Source organism: Phyllostomus hastatus, unplaced genomic scaffold (genome assembly GCF_019186645.2).
Source record: "Phyllostomus hastatus isolate PE091 unplaced genomic scaffold, TTU_PhHast_1.1 phas_scaffold_60, whole genome shotgun sequence".
Lineage (NCBI taxonomy): Eukaryota > Metazoa > Chordata > Mammalia > Chiroptera > Phyllostomidae > Phyllostomus > Phyllostomus hastatus.
In genome coordinates, this window is record NW_025334038.1 from 7,699,956 (window position 1) to 7,707,808 (window position 7,853).

The following is a 7,853-nucleotide window of genomic DNA, read 5'->3' on the forward strand; positions in this document are numbered from 1 at the left end:
ACAGATTACACAGAGCTTTGAAGACTTTAGGTATTACCCTTTTGCAACAGGAAGCCAAGGAAGGGTCAGGAGAAGGATGGAATATGATCTGCTTTGGTCTCTAAGGAAAGCAAAGCAGCAAAAACAGAGCCGGTACACGAGTAGGAAACTACTGCCATAATCCAGGTGAGATATGATGGTAGCTGAAATGCCTATGGTAGTGGTTAAGGCAGGGAAAAGCAGTTGAATGAAGGATGAGCTTTGGAAACAGAACCAATGGGACTTCTTTCTGCATTTGGTGTGAAGAAGAGGGGCAAAAATTACTGAACTAATGATGTAATTAAGCACAGTGTGGAAGGGCAGGATGTTAAGTAAAACATCTAAGGGTCAAATTTTAGAATTATGTATTTATACATGAAAGTCAGTTTCAAAGGGTGGTCATTGATTAAAGTGATTGTTCTGCAATGAAAATAAAAGTCACTGAAGTTTAGGAGGTCAAGATGAATAGGTGGGCCCTGTGATGAAGTATCATAGATGGGATGATAGTATGGCTTGATGTCTATGAAAAGACAATAACCTAAAAGTTAATAGAATTAGTGAATCATGGGGAGAGGTGCCTGGGAGGTTGGTAGAAGACAGTGAAGGGAGGATAATTAAGGATGGTTAGTAGATGTAAAAAGCATTATATGAGTAAAAGTTTTTTATAAAAAGTTGAAAAATTAATGAGCTGTGCTTAGGAATGGAGAATTTGTTTTATTCAAATCTTACACAGAGGTATATAGAGCTAGAAAACGAGAAGTTTTAGAGTGAGAAAGCAGAGAAAGTAAGTCCGGCCATAGGTAAAATCATATTGTCAGTGAAGTGCTTGAGAATATAATGCCATTTGTTTTCATTGAATCCATTTGCTTGTTTTTGCCACAACACCCACTACCAAGCAGTAACAAAATTCAGAGTGAGAACAACAGGATATGGGTTTGGTGGGGAACTTCAGAGAATATTAGAATGTAAACACATAAACTGATGGATGACTGTAGATATTTATATTTGCAAAGTGACTGAGGGTAACAGGTATGACAAGAATACTGAGTTTATTTGGCTATGATTTTTCAAGTAGTAGTCAGTTCTTAAACATATAACAATACTATTGCAAGGATAAGAGAAGTTGTAGAAGTTATCCAAGATGTTATTGGTTTTATTGCAACTATATAAAAAGATAGGAGCATCCAAAGAAAGTCTTATACTTAACTGAGGATCAGAGGACCAGTGATTTGGAGGAAAGGTTGCCTGTGAGGGATGAATTCTGAGGCACAATATACAATATGCACAGTTACAGCCTGCAGAAGACTGTGCCAGCTGGCACAAATATGAATTTAATTCCCATATTTGCAATATGAGTATAGGAACTAAGCATAAAGACATTGAGAAAGAGACCACTGGAAGACAGCAAATCCCCAGAGAGGGGATCATCTAACAGGGAATGAAAGACCAATTTCATTCTAAGAATGGGACAATCTAAAAGCTGGAAAGAGAACCCAGAAAAAATGAGGTCTATAGACAAAGAAGTGACTCAGAAAACGAGGGGTTCAGAATCAAATATTCAAATAACAGAATATGCTATCTCATCCTCATAGGTTAGCATCATTGCTCTTTCATTTACAGAAGGATCATAGACATCTTATAAAAGTACCAAACGGCCCATACTTGGAACAAACTCCTAGGTCTGTTCCAAAGAAAGGTGGAAGATGTTTGGTTTGGCTGCTGATCAATACTGCATCTCTTACTCTGTTCAATTAGAAAGACTGAGTCAAGGTGGCATTCATAGTCAGCTTAAGACAAAAGAGAAGAAATCTGAGACTATTATACTGAAGTCACTGACATCCCCATCTTGTCAGTGATCTGGGGTGGGGCCCAGGCCTTAGTAATTTGTTACTGTTTATGGTTTTTAAAATTCTAATGTGCAGCTAAGGTTGGGAATCACTATAAAAATTAAGAAAAACATTTCCAATTCTTTGTTACAAAATCAAAATAGTACCATTAGAAAAACTTAGAAGATATGATTGACAAAGAAGATTACAAATATTTCCCACTTATGAAGATCCAACAGGGCATACATACATCCTAAATTTTATTAAAAATGTGATTATTACTAATTATTACTTCCTAAAATAGAGGAGGGTATGGAAGATTATAATAAATGCTTAATAAAATTTTTAAAATAATGTAAAAAACTAGAAATTGATGGATCTGTACCTTGAGAAAGCACATATAATACATGCCTATTATATTATATTACTTATATTATATTACTTATATTATATTACATATTATATTATATTATATTATATTATATTATATTATATTATATTATAATTATATATTATAGAGTCTGTTTACTGGTGAAATCCTAAAAGCATTGCAAACAAGGTTATGTTTAAGATACAGATACCTTCTTTTCCTTCTATGGTTCTGGAGTTGCTTGCCAAAGCCATTAGACTATAGAAAGAAAGTATTTAATACACAGTATGTGGGAAACAGCAGCAAAAATGGAAAACTTAAGAGAGACTACTAAAAATGGCACTAGTAATATTAAAGAATTTCAAGAGTGGTAAAATTAAAAACAAATATATAAAATAGCTTACTTGTATACTACACAAATAATAACAGCTTGAAAATACAATTTAAAAAATATCCCATTCACAATAGCAAATAAAAAAATCTTGAAAATAATTTTACTGAAACTATATTAGATTCATATGAAAAAAGTTACAAAAATGCCAAACCAAGAAAAATGTTAAAATAAATGGAGAAAGCTATTGTTCTTGGGCACAGATGCAATTTTCTATCATGTCTGTTCTCCCTAAAGTAATTTATTTATTAGTGTACACTCAATAAAAATTTCAATGTGTGTATGTGAGTTTGTGGGTCTGTAACTCTGTCTGAGTTTAAGCTTGCAATGTGTCAAAATACTTTAAAATTTATCTAAAAAGTAAAAAATTAAGAAAAACCAGGTAAATTGCATACAAATATACACGCAAAAAATTAATGAATAACACTGAAACATATAATAAGGCAACCAAAATTACAACAGAATGATGTGGGTGCAGGTTAGAATAGCTCACTGGAAAATAATTCTTAAAAGTCTAAACAGACCCAAGACACACTGACAATTAGAATACGAGAAAGCAAGCATTTTAATAGATACAGGAAAGATGGATTATTCGATAAGTGTCGTTGGGATAACTTCCAGTGATTCGGTAATAAACAAGCCAGTGCTCACTCATTTTGCCACAATAAATGCCAGAGAGATAAAAAATTTGAATATAGATATGCATGGAAAACATTAGAAAATGGGATATTTTATCCCATTTTTAAGAAACACAATCTATAAAAAACACAATCTTTAAAGAAAACATTGATAGAAATTCATTACATAAAATTTTAAAATGTTGGCATAGTGAAAAGCACTAGAGAGAAAGTTGAGGGAAAACAAAAATTATGAATGCTATTTAGAAGATATTGACAGAAAAATATATTTAAAAAAATAATAGCCTCCTTACAGCTCAACAGAAAGATGGACAAAAAATATGAAGGAGAAATATAAAAATTAAAAAGAAATACATGTAGAATGATCAGACTCACTAATAATCAAATAATGAAAATTAAAATTTTTTACTATATCAAACTTGCAAATATTCCAGAGATAATTGATAAAGTTTTTTTCTTTTTTTTTCCATATAAGACACAATTTTGGAGAAACTATAGCGCAAACTCCTTGGGGAACAACTTAGCCATATCTGGCCAAATTTAAAATGGAAAGTTTCATTTGCCTAGCATTTTCAAATCCAAGACTTATGAATGTATAAATCTTTATCCATGCACAAAACAAAATGTGTGTACCTGAATATGTAACAGACAGCATACTTATAAATATGAATACAAAAATATAAATATAACATATAAATACACACATACAAATTTATTGATGCATGCTTTTTTATAAAGGTATTTATTTATTTACTTAACTTATTTATTTATTTTTAGAGAGGGAAAAAGAGGGAGAGAGGGAGAGAAACATCAATGTTGTTGCCTCTCACAGCCCCCTATCCAGTACCTGGTCTGCAACCCAGACGTGTGCCCTAGACTCGGAATAGAATGGCAACCCTTTGCTTCACAGGCCAGCACTCAATCTGCTGAGCCAAACCAGCCAGAGCCATTGCTGCATTCTTTATGAAAGTCACAGGAGATTTATGCTACTTTGACTCATCCACACAATGGAACATTATATGAAAATAAGAGATGAAGCAGACCTCTGTGCATTCAATGGAAAGCTGTTTGTGGCATATTTGTTAGTCTGAAACTCATTCTGCCGGGGAGGGTCCACAGTGCAATTTCTGTGTTCTAATTAATATTTACGTGTGTTTGCCTTGATACACAGTATGGTTAGGATCTTTCCTCTTTTATGTAGGACATGTATTGCTTTTTAAAATGAGTTAATGAGCTACATAAATAGATAAAAATGTGTTTCTTAATATGGGTGCCCAAAATATAGCTAAATGAATTATTGTCAAAACATTACAATATACTAATACACATTACCCATTTAAGTTGTAGTAGACATATATTGCACAAGTCAGAAGGCATCTCCAAGGGCTTCAGTCCCTTAGGTCAAATAATTTTTATTGAATGAAACTCTGATATGTCCTCTATTCTCTCTTCTTTGTTCCTAACCTTTTTTATTTCCCTTCTCCCTTCAAATATTTACTGCATACCTACTATATAAGTGGAACCATGTGAAATAACTGAAACCTGTTTTAAATCTATAAGCATATCAGTTTCTTCTGATTCCATCTCATATATTTCAGGCAATCACAATATTTAATCACCACTATATTTTTATATGGTGAGCATTTTACCCTTATTTTTATGCACACTTATACACACACACACACAATTAAGCAAATTACTTAAACCTCAAAGAATTTGTTGATTGATTTATTTTATTAAAATACTGAGTTTCTTTCACATATACATTTTTGTCTCCCCACCATTTCCATTTGTCAGATGCCATTACTACTATAATACCCCATACATACTTCAGACCAGAACAAGGGTTGGAGTTCCACCTCTAAAAACAAAACAAGCATTGTAGACAACACTTTCTTGGCAGTGGAACCTAACAACATTGATCAAACATGATAGGAAACTTCCCATGTGCATTATAAAAAGGATAGTCTTTTATCAATTGTTACGGGAATGAAAGAAGACAAAAAATTTTAACAAAATGTTTAAAATATTCTTTAAAAGACTTCCTCCATTGCCAAGGAGCTTGAATCATCTCCTGGTCAGTCATCCAGAAGCAATTCTTCACATAATTGATGAACTTCCACTTTAGGAAGAGAACTAACTCCCTTTTACTATATTTGCTTGCATTTTGCTTTAATGTCTTCTACACATTAGGTCTTTGCAGTGTCTTAAGTTTTTTCTTCTGTTTTTGATTTTTGGAGGATTCTTTACCTTTTGATCTTAGTGTTTATGGTTTTGAGTCTTTTTCACTCTGGTTTGGTTTTTGTGTATTTTTTACTGGAAAATTACATACAGATTTCTTTGTTGGAGATTTCCTTGTTGGAGATTTCCTTCAGCTTTCTTATCATCACCATCAAGATCATCATTACCATCATCTATATCAGTGGCAAATTTACTTTTTTTCTGTGGAACTTTGCTATCGCTTCTAGGAACAGATTGCTTTCCAGATATACATAAGAGTTTTACATTCTGATCTTTTTCATCTCTGATTTTGCATCTCCTTCCACAGCTACTATGTGTTGTCCACTAATACACATAGGCCCTGAACCGCATTTAACGCTAGGACCACAGGTGGTGGTATTTCAAAGTTCCTAAGGGAAACCACTGGCTGTACAGATATTTACAAATATCTGTAACAAAGTTGCCAGTGTTACAGCTGCCTTCCTAATTCATTGTTCCTGTTTCAACAACGAATGAGTCATCCTTTGCCTAATATACCATAGGGTATAAATACCCACACTATGCCTGATTTCAAATGATCAAGTTGACATAAAACAGCCTGTACAGTTCCTGAAAAATCTAACAATTAACTCTAGGAAACCAGCATGAGTCAGATCCAGCACACTATGGATTGCTTGCTATATACAAGGAACTTCATTAGGCATTTAGTGAAAAAAAAGAAATAGTAAAATTTTTGACTTTGAATAATGTATGATCTAGTAAAAGAAAACTGTAATCAACAAAACACATTACCACAACTTTTGAAAATGCTGGATATTTTAAAAGTCTGTTATCTACTTTTAGATCATATTCATAATATGATCCCCAGTTGAAGGTTATTTTAATCCCTCTCAATAACATATAGGTAAGGTAAATTAAAATTTGTCTTAGCCATTAGCCAAAAAACTGCCTTTTTAGCAATTTTTATTTTTCTCATTTCCAGTGAACAAAATTCATTAATGTTAGCTCATCTTGTATATTCTCTCCAGTGGGACTTTAACTAGCTCTACGATAAATTAGAACAGGATTAAATGGTAGCAACTACCCATGTTACGTGTGATAATTACTGTAATCATGCCATCATGATTCTCTGTATTGATGTACTTTTCCTTTACTACATCACGAAAATTATTTACTTCTAAGATGATGAACGGCTTTCAACAACAATTCAGACAAGTATTATAATGATAGGCAATAGGGTAAACACAATTTTCCCTTGAAATAGAAACACAGCCTGCTCCATTTATTTCTGCATGTGTACATTTTATACTTAATGACAGTCTTTAAATTTTGCAAATACTAAATGGGGGCTCTGATTAGGAAAAGCCTAATGTTATTAACAAAAGGAGGTGCTTTAGACATATTTTCTCCTTGAAGTACACTATGTTCTTTAAATGCTTTTTATGATTTGAAAAATGGCCATTATATAGGAGAAAGCTAGTTTCAGTTACCAAAAATGTTTGTTGATGGTTTAAAGGCAACCTCAATGACACTCTACTAGATAATTTTAAATATGAACTAAACTGTTCTTCTATTTAAGCAGCAAGTATTTCATAATTTTTTGTGTGAAAATTGCTATTCATCATGAGCATCATACACCCAACACTGTGGCTCTGATGATCTCTAATGGAAAGAAGACTAGGTTTCTGCAGATAGATGTAACTCCTTCATTTACATAAAATTGTCTTCTTCACCCACAGTACCAAAGGCTTACATATGGCCTTACATATCTGTGTATTACAGGTTTTTAAAAATTACACAAATGCTATTGCATATATGTTTACTTCATTGTTATAAACAGAATTGCTTTGGGTACTATTTTTGTCTCTAGGTATAGTTACTAAGAGTCTACTTATCACACTGAGCTCTATGAAATTTTTTATATTTTAAATTAATCTGAATTTAAAAATGGCAATCATTAATGACAGTTCATAGGACAATTTATAAAGACATTCATAGGACAGTTATGACAAGAAAGTGGATTTAATCTTGATGTTTCTTCAACAAATATATTGAGCTAATTACTATGTTTTAAATAACACCAAATGAGTGTTTAGATACAAAGAATGTTGACATGGCCTTGTCCTGGATAGAGTCATATGGAAGACAGAAACATAAACAATTATTTATAATTACATGTACAAAGTACATGATGAAAATATTGGAGGAAAGAGTAAGTAATAGAAGCATGACTTTGAAACTTAAAGCACTAGGATTTAACTTATCAGAGAATTTCAGAGGGATTATTCAATAGAAGAGAAAAAAGACAGCAAAGGCATTAATGAATGATTCACTTTTCAGTTTGCAGATGCAGAGAGATTTGTAATTGAGCATCTCTCTTATGGGCCATA

At 32.6% G+C, this 7,853-nt stretch overlaps 1 pseudogene; it reads right to left on the minus strand.

Annotated features, from left to right (window-relative positions):
* Positions 1 to 2,954: 2,954 nt before the first annotated feature.
* On the minus strand, positions 2,955 to 5,896 carry LOC123810309 (annotated as a pseudogene).
* Positions 5,897 to 7,853: the final 1,957 nt, after the last annotated feature.